Source organism: Garra rufa, unplaced genomic scaffold (genome assembly GCF_049309525.1).
Source record: "Garra rufa unplaced genomic scaffold, GarRuf1.0 hap1_unplaced_001, whole genome shotgun sequence".
Taxonomy (NCBI): domain Eukaryota; kingdom Metazoa; phylum Chordata; class Actinopteri; order Cypriniformes; family Cyprinidae; genus Garra; species Garra rufa.
In genome coordinates this window covers 20,343,727-20,358,726 of record NW_027394276.1, presented here as the reverse complement: position 1 = coordinate 20,358,726, position 15,000 = coordinate 20,343,727, and the positions used below count along the sequence as shown (strand labels likewise).

The window sequence follows — 15,000 nt, the reverse complement described above, 5'->3', positions numbered from 1 at the left end:
TCGCCATTGTCTGCTCAATAAAACTGTGCTCCACTCTATCAAAAGCTTTATTCAAATCCACAGATAAAACCAACCCCCCTTCCCCATCCTTTCCCATGTTTTCTACAACGTCTCTTATTGTACATATGATATCCATAATGTCTCTCCCCATTATACTGTATGCTTGGCTAGGCGACACAATACTCCCTACAACCTGTTTAATTCTATTGGCTATGACTTTTGTTAAAATTTTATAATCCGAATTAAGCAGACTCAAAGGCCTATAATTTTCCAACTTCAATGGATTTCCTTTATTTTTATATAAGATAGTTATTATTCCTAAGCCCATGGATCTCGGCATTTCCCCTCTCTCCTCCATACCTTTATACAACCTTAGCAGTATTGGTGCTAAGGTCCCTATGAAGGCCTTATAGAACTCATGTGTCAAACCATCCGAGCCCGGACTTTTATTCTTTTTTGTCTGATTTATTGCATCTTTTATTTCTTCAATACCTATATCTCTTTCGCACATATTCTTCTCATCCTCATCTAGCTTCACGTTCACAGTACTCAAGACTTCATCCACACATTCTTGTTTTACACCCTCTTTCTTGAATAATTCCCTATAAAAATTCTCCACTTCTCCAATTATCCCAACAAAATCATTTATTTTATCGCCTTTTCTATTTTCTAACTCTACAATGTGTTTTCTCCTCTGCTTTTTATTTTCTAAATTTAGGAAGAATTTTGTACTTCTTTCTCCCTCTAAAGCATACTGAGCTCTACTTCTTATTATTGCTCCCTTGCTTTTTTCCTTTTCATACTCCTCTAATTCTGTTTTTAACCTCCAAAAGCACTCTTCACTGTACTCAGGATTATTTTCTATTTTTTCCGCTTCCCCTTTTAATGCATTTTCCAAAGCTTCTGCTTTACTCCTCCTCATAAAATCTCTTTGTTTTGAATACCTAATACTTCTTTTTTTAATTTTCTCTTTCATTCCCTCCCACCATTCACATACATTTTCCTCAAATAGAGAATTTTGCATTTCATAATTTATACATTTTACAATATTTTCTTTATATGCCTCTTCATTTAACAGATTTGCATTCAGACACCACAAACCCCCTCCCCTCGCCTCTTCACTTACACCCATCTTGACTGTCATCACAGCATGATCACTTAAACTGACAAACTTATATTTCACATTTTTAACATATTTTAACATTTCTCTTTTTGCCAAACATAAATCTATACGACTCTGTTTCAAATTACCCATCACCATTTGTCTTCTCGAAAATTCTCTTTTATATGGATTCTCTTCCCTCCACACATCTACTATGTCTTCATTCTGCATCCACTCTGTTAAGAACTTTCTTGACCCATCAGATTTAAAATTAGCACTACTGGAAGCATCCAGTCTCGTGCACCACACGTTGAAATCCCCAACTACTATACACTTCTCTTTCCATTGTGTCTTCATTTCCTTAAAGACTTCTTTTCTGTCAATCTCTATATTCGGTGCATAAATGTTTATAAGCCTAAACATTTCATTACAAAACTTAAATTCAAGTCCTAGCATTCTCCCATTTCCATCTTTATAAATTTGTTTCACATTTTGCACTCTGTCTCTTTTTATCAAAATCGCCACTCCACATGCTTTTACATTTCCATGACTCACATAAATTTCCCCCTCCCAACTCTTTTTTATATTGTCCATTATATCCCCTGTCCAATGCGTCTCTTGTAGGCATAGCACATCAGCTTTTAACAGTCTCTTCACCCTCTCAAACTTTTTTAGGTCTCTTAGCCCGTTACTGTTCAGACACGCAATGTGCAAAATACCCCACATAGTGATTATCACAGTTTTTAAGGGATTTATACTCATTCCAATTAAATCAAACTCTTACTTTCTGCCTTTTGCTCCTCCAGTCTTTCCTTCTTTCTTTTTTTCAATGTACCTTTCCCCTCACATATATCCATGTCTTCCTCTCCGTTTTTCACAGGATTTTCTATCATTTCTTTCTCCTTTCCTCCCCCTTCGTCTTTCTTCATTCCTCTTCTCTCCAGATGTTGTTCTCCTTGACTTTTAGCATTACCACCTTCTTCATTGTCATTTTTTTCCGTCTTCCCGTTTCCATCTTCACACTCCAGACCTCTCTGATCCATCTCTTTACCTGCTGTTCTTTTTTTCTTCTTTCTCTGTCTCATCTGTTGCCCCGCGCCCGCCTCCTCTGGGCTGCTCTCACTCTTAGTATCTCCCCTGTTTGTCGCTCTCTCTTTCTCTCCCCAAGTGCTTTGACTCATCTCTCCTTCAACAATTACCTCTTCCTCTTCTTTTTCTTCACTCTCCAGCTCCTCGTACAGATCTTCCATTATCCCCTCGCCGTTCCTTTCTTCCATCATAGCCGGCGTTTCACACACGCACAGTCCTGGCCGCATTCCACACACTTCACAATTCACCTCTTTGCACTCTCTTGCATAGTGTCCTTGTTTATCGCATCTAAAACACCTAAAGCTCGGGCAGTCCCTCACAACATGTCCCGGTTGTATACACAAACGGCAAACCTTCACTTGTCGGTCATGTATCACCCTAAAGTGTTCTGTCCCTCCGAGCGTCTCAAATTTCGTTGAATAGGGCAACGATTTAACAACATTATTGAACTTAACTTTTAAAAACCTTGTCCCATCCGCAATGTCGGTTCCCGGCCACATTCTCCTCTTGATTTTAGACGCTTCTGTTACTCCCCAATCCTTTAGTTTGCTCAATATTTCTTCATCCTGAATATACATAGGCAGTCCTAAGAAAGAAACAACCACCTCCATGCAATCCACTTCCTTCACCATTACACGACTGTTTTTTATCTTCAAACCATCCAGAATTTTTCCTTTTGCCTTCATATCTTCCATTGTTAACTCATACTCTTTTGGAGATTTATACCTGCAACCGATCACTCCTCCGCATTCTTCCTTCACACTCTTTAATAGTTCCATCATTGTGATTCTGTCCTCCCCCTCCATCTCCACCAGCACCGTCAGTTCCTTTCCATAGCTGCGCTCTCCATCTCTCTTGTCCTGCATGTTTCGACCTCTTCCCGTCTCCTGTTGTCCAGCCATTTCTCTTTCCTTGCTGTGTGAGGTATTTATCCCCAAACAGCACGACACTGTTTGAGGATTAAATGACCCCCCAACACGCAAACACTCCTTTGGAGCAGTTTTTCCAAACAATGTGAAAAGAATTGAATCCTTTACTCCACTCAAACAAACACACTCCTTCTTCCTCCTTGCTTCTCTCACTGTACCACTTCCTGTCACCACTAGGGAGCGCTCAAGGTGGTATGGCCGTAAGCGAGGGCTGCCCCAAAATGTGGGCTATTTAAAGATCAGCCTCCGTAAAAGCCAGCATATTATATAAATAGTGAAGAAAAGGCAAAAGCTTACAGCACCTGGTATTCCCAGGTGGTCTCCCATCCAAGTACTAACAAGGCCGACGCTGCTTAGCTTACGAGATCAGATGAGATCAGGCGCTCTCAGCGCGGTATGGCCATAAGCGAGGGCTGCTCCAAAAAGTGGGCTATTTAAAGATCAGCCTCCGTAAAAGCCAGCATATTATATAAATAGTGAAGAAAAGGCAAAAGCTTACAGCACCTGGTATTCCCAGGCGGTCTCCCATAAAAGTGTAACAATTGGCCTTATCAGCCGAGTTACAAGACTAAAATGGGGTCAGATTTAACTGTGAGAGATGACTAGTGGTTAAAAGAATGAGACATAAAAGAAAATTGGTTTAAATAGATTTGGTGTATTTACAAGGTTCACATAAAAGACTTTAAAACAACACGATAAAACTAGGTCAACTCTGTTAAAAGAATACAGTTCATTTGTCCATACCCTTAAAACAGGTAAACTCTGTTAAAAGAATACAGTTCATTTGTCCATACCCTAAAAACAGTTTGGTGACTGTCCTTTGTTTGTCATGCTGCTCTCTTATACAGTTGTACTTCCTGCTTCCTGTCATGTGTCTAGTCACATGACAGGCCAACCATCCATTTATTAAAGACACATACACTTAAAATGTTAAGAGTAATAAAATGGCCTAAAAAACATGTAAAACACTTAAAACTCTATAATACATTTAAATGATTGTAATAAATAGAGCGGTAAAACACGTCTTTCTAAAAGCCAGCATATTATATAAATAGTGAAGAAAAGGCAAAAGCTTACAGCACCTGGTATTCCCAGGCGGTCTCCCATCCAAGTACTAACCAGGCCCGACGCTGCTTAGCTTCCGAGATCAGACGAGATCGGGCGCTCTCAGCGCGGTATGGCCATAAGCGAGGGCTGCTCCAAAAAGTGGGCTATTTAAAGATCAGCCTCCGTAAAAGCCAGCATATTATATAAATAGTGAAGAAAAGGCAAAAGCTTACAGCACCTGGTATTCCCAGGCGGTCTCCCATAAAAGTGTAACAATTGGCCTTATCAGCCGAGTTACAAGACTAAAATGGGGTCAGATTTAACTGTGAGAGATGACTAGTGGTTAAAAGAATGAGACATAAAAGAAAATTGGTTTAAATAGATTTGGTGTATTTACAAGGTTCACATAAAAGACTTTAAAACAACACGATAAAACTAGGTAAACTCTGTTAAAAGAATACAGTTCATTTGTCCATACCCTAAAAACAGGTAAACTCTGTTAAAAGAATACAGTTCATTTGTCCATACCCTAAAAACAGTCCAAGAACCCCAGTGTGTTGATAAGTCCAATGTGAGTGTCCACCAGTGTATATACAATCCACAGAAAGTGTAATCCAAAGTTTGCAGGTGGTGAATGGAAAGGTGAGCTCTAAAATTAGCAACTCCTCAATCCAACAGTTTGGTGACTGTCCTTAGTTTGTCATGCTGCTCTCTTATACAGTTGTACTTCCTGCTTCCTGTCATGTGTCTAGTCACATGACAAGCCAACCATCCATTTATTAAAGACACATACACTTAAAATGTTAAGAGTAATAAAATGGCCTAAAAAACATGTAAAACACTTAAAACTCTATAATACATTTAAATGATTGTAATAAATAGAGCGTAAAACACGTCTTTCTAAAAGCCAGCATATTATATAAATAGTGAAGAAAAGGCAAAAGCTTACAGCACCTGGTATTCCCAGGCGGTCTCCCAACCAAGTACTAACCAGGCCCGACGCTGCTTAGCTTCCGAGATCAGACGAGATCGGGCGCTCTCAGCGCGGTATGGCCATAAGCGAGGGCTGCTCCAAAAAGTGGGCTATTTAAAGATCAGCCTCCGTAAAAGCCAGCATATTATATAAATAGTGAAGAAAAGGCAAAAGCTTACAGCACCGGGTATTCCCAGGCTGTCTCCCATCCAAGTACTAACCAGGCCCGACGCTGCTTAGCTTCCGAGATCAGACGAGATCGGGCGCTCCCAGCGCGTGAAGTAGATTTTTTATAATCAATGTATTTTATAATTAAGTATCATCAATGTGACTATAGCCATTTATGAATCAAGTTTTTGACTATTATAACCGTGTATTGCCTGTGTTTGAGAAGGCCCACATTAGAAAAACATAGCCGTCTGGGAATGTGCAGACATAGCTTATCTGCCTTATCTGCACGTCCTGTTGTGACCTAAATGAAAGATATATGATGGGGCCCCTTCCCTGACTGAGTGGTGGCCCCCCAGTCCGTTTCCTGATACCGGACTTGAGGAGAACCATATGTGTGAAATATATAGAACACGCCTATAAGAAAACACTATAAAAGAGCAATGCCAAAGAAAGACCCGACAGATTCTCCTGCAGGGTCTCTCATTCTTTGTTACTCTGGTAATAAAGTCTCATCTTCTGGCTTCAAAACCCCAAGACTTGTGTGATCTTTGAAAGCGGCAAAAGAAAATCCACCTCATATTGGCGTTGTCGGCAGGATAGAAGAGAGCTGTGGAGTGGAATCGCGGCGGGCGACCTCTGGACGAACAACACAACAACTTGGCCAAGGTAAGCAGTTTTTGCTTATTTAGTTAGGTTGTGTTGTTTGCCAGAGTTGCTCGTGGTGAGACACTTTAAGTTCTTCTAAATTTAGCGAACTAAATTGAATAGAGCAAAATTTAAAACAAAAAGGGGTTTTGATTCCAAAAGTACTAATGCATGCTTTAATCTGTGTTTTCTGTTGAGTTGGTTTTGAGAAAAATAGAGAATTCAGATTTTAATAAGTGTAGAATTTATGTTAGTTGATAAAGAGTTAAAAGAGAAGCGCTGGAAATCCTAGGTTAAAGACCTACAAGAAGTAGGCACTAAATAATCCTGCGAGGGTTGCCTTCATTGTGTAGAGGAAGTGAATCAATGAGACAGAGTGCAAACTTGCCAGGTTGTTCCTTGTGTGTTTAAATGTAACAGGGAATATTAAGTTGCGTTTTTAAGTGTGTTTAAGAGTTGAATAAGATCTGTGTTTATTGCTAAGTGGGCCTTGAGGATAGCAATAAATGAAAAACAGATGAAATATAGGAAAGTACCTAAAAAGTTCTGAAAAATTCTTCTTTTTGTTGTACTGAGGAAAAGGTTTCAGTAAAGAAGCAAATTGTAGCTGTTCAGACCCTCAGGAAGAGGGTGCAGCTAGTGTGTGTGTGTGTGTGTGAGTTAAGGTCTGTGTCTGCATGAATGATTGAAGCTGTGTGAGAAAATAAGCTCTGTTTGTGAACAGTGACTGCGTGCCCTCCTGTGTTTCACAGGGAGAACGTTGTTAGTGTTTCACTTGAGAAGAGTAAATGAGCCCTGTAAAATAAAGGGACATAGTTAAAATACATGAGCCCTGTTATTTAAGGGACATTATTTAAAGTCTGAATGTACATGAGCCCTGTTGATGATAAAGGGACACGAGTGAATGTGGACATGAGCCCCATGTGAATAAAGGGACTGGTATGAATGATATTTGTGTAAAATCATTTATGAATTATTAAAAACCTGAGCGGTAAAATTTAGCATTGTGAAAAGGTGGCTGATATTGCTGTTTGGTATTATGTAAACATAAAAAGTTATTATTCAGAGAATCTGTGGTGAATTGATTACTTAATTTTTAAGAAAAAATAAATAAATAAAAGGGGAATAATTTGTAAATCTGAATCTTGAGTGATAACAATTTAAAAAAGGTTGCTGTATTAAACAATTATGGCAGCAACACCTGAAGAGCTTTTGAGTTCAAAGTACCCCTTATGTAAAGAACTTATAAATAAGCTCTCTAAAAAATGGCAGAAGAGAACAAAGAATATGGTGACTCAATGGCCCCAGGGTGGCACGTTTAGTTTGGCACTGTGTGAGGAAATGGAAACATTGATAAAAAATTATAAAACCAAAGGTATGGGTCAGAAACAAAAGAAAAGAGAGGAAAAAAGAGGAAAAGAAATAGAAGTGTTAACACTCTTCAAAAAAGAAGGAGAGAACTTACTAAAAAATATAAAACAGGCAAGGAAATTGCTGAAGGAAGCAGACAGAGAAACTAAGAAAAAAGAAGAGTTATTTGCAGACCCCCCTCCTTATGTGACCCCTGAAGGTCAATTTCCCTTACTCAGGGGAATGGTAGAGGTTACCGGAGAGATGCAAATGAAGGGAAATGTAGACTTAAGTGAGGAAAGACAGATGGGGCCGGACGTAAGACCAAAAAGCAGACAGAAAGGCTCATATTTAGACTGTTATAAACAAGTGCAGACTGCTTTGGAGAAAATAAAAACACAATATGAAGAAAAAAACCCAAGTGTAAAAAAACCAAGTGAGCAGTCAGGAAGGTTAGAGGATGAAATTGAAGTAGAAGCAAGGTTATTAGAGGCAGAGTTAAGTAGAAGGATCAAAGAAACAGAAAAATATGTGGATGAAACAGATAGAATATTAAGACAAAGAAGTAGATCCCCAGAGAGTAGAGTAGAAGATGGAGAAAAGGAGCCTGCAGCTGATGAAGGAAGGTGGTCACGAGAAAAAGAAGATGGAAGGCTTAGGCCATTAACAAAACAACTCCCAATTTTAATTAAAGGAGCACAGGGCCAATATATACCTTGGGCTTCGCAGGACCTGGAAGGGCTGGTCACCCGTCTCCCGGACATGCATGAAGGTGCTGGGAAATGGATTAGAGTGTTTGAAGAAGAAACTATGGGCAAGCTTCTGGCTGTAGGTGACATGAAAGCACTACTGGCAAAAACTATAGGAGGACCAAAAATGGAAGAAATCCTCCAAGCGTCTGGGTTAGAGAGAGCTGTGGACTCACATTACATGGACGGGACTGTTTTTGACGCATTCCGCCCTGCCTTGTGGCAAGCATTACGTGCTGAATATCCAACTAGAGTTGACCCTAAAGCACTGAAGGGAGAACAACTGGGGGAAAATGAAAACCCAGTTACATATGTTCAGAGACAATTGAAAAGGTGGAAGCAAGAGACTGAAGGGAATCCAGAAGGAGACCCTCTAATGGCTACATTATTCAGAAATGCTGTAATAGAAGCCATGCCACAAGCTGTAAAAAGCAAACTGGAGGATGTAGTTGGTTTAAACTCTAAAACACACAAAGAGTTTTGTGACCATGTGACTCATGCAGTGGAACTGTATAGAAAAAATGAACAAAAGCTCAACACACAAGAGAAAGAACTACAAAGAAAGTTAACTCAGTTACAGCTTGAGGAACTAACATCCAAAAATAAGAAAAAGATTCAAGCACTTGTAAAGAAAGATGAATCTAACCAAATGAATGTGATGGCTTCTGTAAATGCTTCCCAACCCACTGTCCCTACAACTCTAACAGCAGCACTCCATCCTAACCCAAACCAGACTCCAACCCCTATCGTCAATGTTTATGCTCAGCAGCAGGGGCCCCCCGAATGGAAAAGAAAACCTCAACCACGGGGGCAGAGAGGGAGAGGCAGAGCTCCTAATTTCCCTCCAGGTGTATGCTGGGGATGCGGACAGCCAGGACATAACAAAAGAGACTGCCCTACTAATCCATGGCAACTGGCACCCGGGGCGGGAAGGGGGACGGGCTGGCAGGCACCTTTTAGGGGTCCAGTGAACCACTGGGGAGGCCCAAATCAAGGATACTAGGGATGCCCAGAGAATCCTAAAGGGGAGAGACAGTTTCCAATTTTAACAACTAATGCAAATCAGGAACCTGTTATGCAAATTGAAGTAGAAGGAAAAACAATACCGATGATGCTGGATACTGGAGCCAGTTATACCTGTATAAAATCAGATTGTGCCTTACACCTCCCCAGGTCTGGAAAATTTGTAAAGACCGTAGGATTCTCGGGACAAATACAGTTAATTCCTATGACGGCTCCAATCCGCTTGCAAACAAAAAACAAAAGTGTGACCATGCCTATCCTTGTATCAGATCAAACTCCTATTAATCTGTTAGGAAGAGATGCATTGTGTAAATTAGGCTTACAAATTTGGTGTTCTACAGAAGGAGTGTATGTAGATATGAAGGGAACTCAAATGATGATTTCTGAGCCAAAAGCAAATGTGTACTGGATAGGACAGATAGAGAATGATGTAAGACAGACAATAGACAAATAGGGTAAATTCATTGAAGCACAGATCCCTGAATCACAAATACCCAAGTTAGGATTCCACTGCACGATGAAATATGACCCCTTGAGAAAGGCAGACATAGAAAAAGAATGGCAAGAAGGGACCAAAGAGCAAAAAGTTGAAATGATCTCACAATACATCATAATAGGCAAACAAGGAGCAGCCTTGAAAATAGCTGAAAATGAGTTCATAAAGAGATGGTTCAATGTAAACAATTCCACACCTCATATATCTTTGTATGTAGGAAAAGATTGCAGAGCAAAGGATCTAGGACCAATGATGAAAAAAGCTGAACAGAATAAATGGGAACCTACAGAAAATCCATTGATTTTTCATTCTGCTGACAAGAACTACATAAAAATTTTGTGTGGTTCGTCTTTGCTAGGCATTCCTCAAGAGATAGTCATTAACCAGAAGCCACAAATGCAAATGATGTCAGAACCAGAGTCAGACAGCATTACTAAGGAACTTTTACAGGAAGTTGAACAGCAAGTGCCATTCGAGCTATGGTCTCAACATGAAACAGATGTAGGGCTAGTGAAGTCAGCCTGCCCTGTAAAAGTGCAGCTTAAACCAAATGCACGACTCCCCAGGAAAATGCAATATCCCTTGAGCCCAGAGGCTGAATTAGGTATAAAGGATACAATTGAAGGACTTCTAAAAGCTGGAGTTTTGATAGAAACCAACAGTTATTGCAACACTCCCATTTATCCCATACGAAAAGCAAATAAAGCTAAATGGCGTCTTGTACATGATTTAAGAGCAATCAATGATGTAGTGGAAGATTGGCCAGCTGATGTTCCTAACCCACACACACTGCTGACTAATATCCCACCTGAGGCCAAATACTTTACAGTAATTGATCTTTGTTCTGCATTTTTCAGCATCCCAGTGGCAGAAGAAAGTAGGCACCTGTTTGCATTTACCTATGCTGGTAAACAATATTCATATGCCCGCTTAGCTCAAGGGTTTAAACATTCGCCACACATTTTTAACCAAATCCTTAAAGCGGATTTGGAAGACCTCCTGCTTGATAGCACTTTGCTGCAATATATGGATGATTTAATTCTATGTTCAACATCAATGGAACAATGTCACAGAGATTCCATTAAAGTGCTCACAAAGTTAGCTCAAGGAGGTCACAAAGTATCTAAAACCAAACTGCAATATTGTTTGCCACAGGTAGAATACCTAGGGCGATTGATCTCTTATGGCACAAAGGCCATAGCTCCAACGCATTTAGAAGGCATAAGCAAAGCGCCAATGCCACAAACAGTAGGTCAGATGATGACCCTTTTAGGAATGACTGGCTTCAGTAGTGACTGGATAGAAGATTATGCTATAAAAACAGCTCCCTTGAGAGACCTTATGAAGCAAGCAGGACTGCAAAACTTAAATGCTTCATTAACATGGCATACTGATGCCTTGATAGCATTCGAATCTATCAAGAAAGAAATACAAAAGGCTCCCACCCTAGGAACACCAGATTATTCCAAGCCATATCACCTGTATGTTGCTAACAGAGCTGATGGATATGCATCAGCTGTATTAATGCAGGAAACCTGTAGTGGTAGGAAAAAACAACCAATAGCTTACTATAGTACTAAACTTGATAACGTAGCACAAGGCTACCCACCGTGTTATCAACAAGGGCTTGCGGCTGTATATCAAGCATATGAGAAAGCATCTAAGATAACTATGGGATACCCAGTTATCATTTACACCCATCATAAAACCGCAGAGTTAATTGAACAAGGAAAATTTGTTCTGACCCCAGCTCGAACGTTAGCATATGCAATGTTACTTACATATCCTGATGTTACTATTAAACGATGCAATACTGTGAACCCAGCTGAATTAATTCCATTAATTTACGAAGGTAAACCACATGATTGCGTAGCTAATTCATTAGCATTTACTAGGTTACGACCTGACCTTGAGTCTATCCCCATTCCTGAAGCAGAAGTGTCTTACTTTGTAGATGGATCCAGTTTTAGAGATCATTTGGGAATCCATACTGGATATGCAGTAGTGAGACAGACCGGAAACGACTTTGAGCCTGTAGTATCTCAACGTTGCACGCAGCCATGCTCTGCTCAACTAGCAGAATTAAAAGCTCTTACAGCTGCATGTCAATTAGCTAAAGGAAAGATTGCAAATATCTTTACTGATTCTGCATATTCACATGGGGTATGTCATCTCTTTGGAGCAGTATGGAAACAAAGAGGCTTTAAAAAGAGCGATGGAACTCCCATCCAGCATGCTGAACAGATAGGTCAACTAATTTCTGCTATGATGCTACCAAAGAGAATAGCTATTATCAAATGTCAAGCTCACAAAAAAGGAAATGACTTTGTTATTAAAGGTAACAACGCAGCAGATTCAGAAGCTAAAAAGGCCTCAGGGAGCCAGATAGCTATATTGGCTCCAGAAGTAGTAATCGAGCCAGACCCAAGCTTAGATGACATTATTCGAATTCAACAGCAGGCAGGCCCATATGAACAGTCTATGTGGCATCAAAGAGGAGCAACTAAAGATTCACAGAACGTTTGGCGTTCACATGAAGGACACATTGTTGCACCAACCTCACTTTTGAACATCCTTATCGTGGATGCACATGGTTTTGACCATTGTGCAAAGGGGGAAGTAATAAGGAAAATCAAAAAGCAAGGGTATTGGTCCCCATACTTATATGCAATGGTAGAGGAATTTTTGTCTACATGTGAGATCTGTGCTAAGTATAATGTCAGGAAAGGAATAACAACACCAATAGGTCATATACCTGTACCTGAAGGGCCATTTAAACATTTAGTGATGGACTATGTGGACATGATAAAACGGGTACAGGGCAAAAGATACATGCTTGTGATCGTTGACAGATTTAGCCGTTGGGTAGAAGCAACACCATCAGCAGATGAAGGGGCAGGGACAGTGATAAAATTTCTGACAAGAGAAGTGTTTCCAAGATTCGGAATCCCGTCAGAAATAAGCTCAGACAATGGATCAGCTTTTATTCAGAAAACGGTAAAACAAGTAATGCAACACTTAAGAATAAAACAAAGATTAGGGTGTGTCTATCATCCGCAAAGTCAAGGCCAGGTTGAGAAATTGAATGGAATTCTCAAGGCTAAACTCAACAAAATATGTGCAAGCACTAAGCTTAATTGGATTGATGCTTTACCTCTTGCCCTAATGAGCTATCGCATGCAAACTAACAGAAAAACGCACCTAACACCGCATGAAATGCTTACTGGTCGACCTATGCCTGTTCCATGTGGCAGAGGCCCATACAAGGGACCCCCATTAGAACAATTGCAAATGGAATTAAGAGATTACATGAAAAAACTAACTGCTATCCATAAGGCTATTTGTGTGCAGGAACAGAGAAAGGAGCCAAAGGAGGACACGGAAACCACCTGTCCAATTACCCCAGGAGATCAGGTCTATCTAAGGGTATTCAGAAGGAAATGGAATGAACCGAGAAGGGAAGGACCTTATAAAGTGACAGCAGCTACTTCGACGGCAGTCCAAGTGGAAGGAAGCAACACCTGGTATCATTTGAACCACTGCACAAGAGTTCCTAAAGAAAAAACAAGAACGGAAGAAAACAGATCGGAAACAAACGAGCAAAGTAGTCCGACAGTTGAAAACATCGAAGGGCAGAATGTGGCAGAAGTTGAACAAGACAATGAAAATAGTAATTCTGATAATATGCCTGGTCATCAGATGCTTGTCACAAGTTCCAGCTACCATCAACACCACAACTCCAAATCCCATCGCTCAGACTGTCAACCACACTTCCCTACCATCAACTTTCCAACCCTCAAGAAAATTCATTAACAACTCCATCTTGAATACAACTGAACAAGAGTCGCTTGGAAAGCAACGAAGGAACATTGAAGAGAATAATGGCATATATGAAGGCAATACCAAACTAGATGTATTATGGGAAACAGCACAGAGTAATCAATGGTATGAATGGGCAACCTTCACAGCAACAGAACTGAAAAAGAAAGACTGCCTATTCTGTTCTAAGACACCCATGAGCCAAGTAATAGTAGTACCAAATCCATTTAGCTATGAACATTGTGCTGAATTCAACAAAGACTTTTGTCATTTGGAAAAAGACTTAAGACCTTTTTGTCCAGCCGAATGTCTAGGCTTCCTGAGCAGTGCTAAACAACAACCCTTCTTTCAACATATACCACGATTGAGAGCTAAATGCAAAAGTTTGAATATACCTAAAATTATGAAAATGCAAATAGACATAGTGGAAATTCCGCTATGGTACACCATAGACTACAGCAAAGAATATGAATGCTTTGTCAAAACCACAGGGGTCATAAAGGTAGGACAATTTAAAGGAAAATGCAGTATCATTTGGAACTTAGATACAGAAACATTTCGAAATGTGGATGATCCAAAAGACTATCCTCCCACTCGAGCATCAGGAATAAGAAAAGGTGAACAAATACGTCCAGCTGAAACATGTGAAAATCAAACTATAGCATTACCCGAAACAGACAGGTATAAAGATCAAACTATAGCATTAGCAGATTTTTTTTGGATTTGTGGAAAAAGAAAACTTTTAGCTTCCTTGCCCCTAAAGTGGACAGGAAAATGTACTAGAAAACGATTGATACAAGAAATCCACCTAATAGATTGGGATTCAGAATCCTCATTGGAGAAAAATAACACACTTAATCACAGAGTCAAAAGAAGTTATACACCAGATCCTAAAATATTTATTGATTCAATAGGCCAACCGAGAGGTGTACCAGATCAATTCAAAGCACGAGATGAAGTTAAATCAGGTTTTGAATCAATATTCATTTGGATTTCACAAAATAAAAATACAGAATGGATAAATTACATATATTATAACCAACAAAGGTTCATTAATTTTACCAACGAAGCATTAATTTCTTTAGGAGAACAACTAGATGCAACCAGTAAAATGACATGGCAAAATAGACTAGCTCTTAATTGGATGCTCGCTGACAAAGGAGGTGTGTGTGTCCTATTTGGAGAACAATGCTGTACATATATCCCTAACAACACGGCACCAGAAGGTACATTTACAAAAGCCATGACCAAACTCAAAGAATTGCAAGTAGAGATGGCAACTAATGCTGGAAGAGATGAAAAAATGTGGGATTGGCTGGACTTAAAATTAGGATCATGGGGAGCATGGTTAGCAAAATTAGGGATACTTTTGGGAGTGATGATAGGCATGGGTGGATTATTATTTTGCTGTGTATTACCTTTATTGAAATCCCTAATTATCAATGCCACAGTTAAGCAAATGGAAATGATAAAATATCAAGACGATGAGAAATTGAATGGGACTCAACAAGAATGTTATCAGGACTTGCTTTACAAGACAGTCTTAAGTTTGCAACTCATAGATGAGATTTCAAATACCTCTGATGAAGATTAGGAATGTATCTGTA

The 15,000-nt window shown here is 39.7% G+C and overlaps 3 non-coding genes and 1 pseudogene across 3 annotated transcripts; all 4 read right to left on the bottom strand.

Annotated features, from left to right (window-relative positions):
- Window positions 1–3,410: 3,410 nt before the first annotated feature.
- LOC141303689 (5S ribosomal RNA) lies at window positions 3,411–3,528 on the bottom strand. The gene has a single exon (XR_012343668.1). It is a non-coding gene; the product is annotated as a 5S ribosomal RNA (ribosomal RNA).
- A 662-nt stretch (window positions 3,529–4,190) lies between these two features.
- On the bottom strand, window positions 4,191–4,309 carry LOC141304009 (5S ribosomal RNA). The gene has a single exon (XR_012343976.1). It is a non-coding gene; the product is annotated as a 5S ribosomal RNA (ribosomal RNA).
- Window positions 4,310–5,109: 800 nt separating this feature from the next.
- On the bottom strand, window positions 5,110–5,228 carry LOC141304054 (5S ribosomal RNA). Its single transcript, XR_012344021.1, has one exon. It is a non-coding gene; the product is annotated as a 5S ribosomal RNA (ribosomal RNA).
- Window positions 5,229–5,312: 84 nt separating this feature from the next.
- On the bottom strand, window positions 5,313–5,427 carry LOC141303703 (5S ribosomal RNA; annotated as a pseudogene).
- Window positions 5,428–15,000: the final 9,573 nt, after the last annotated feature.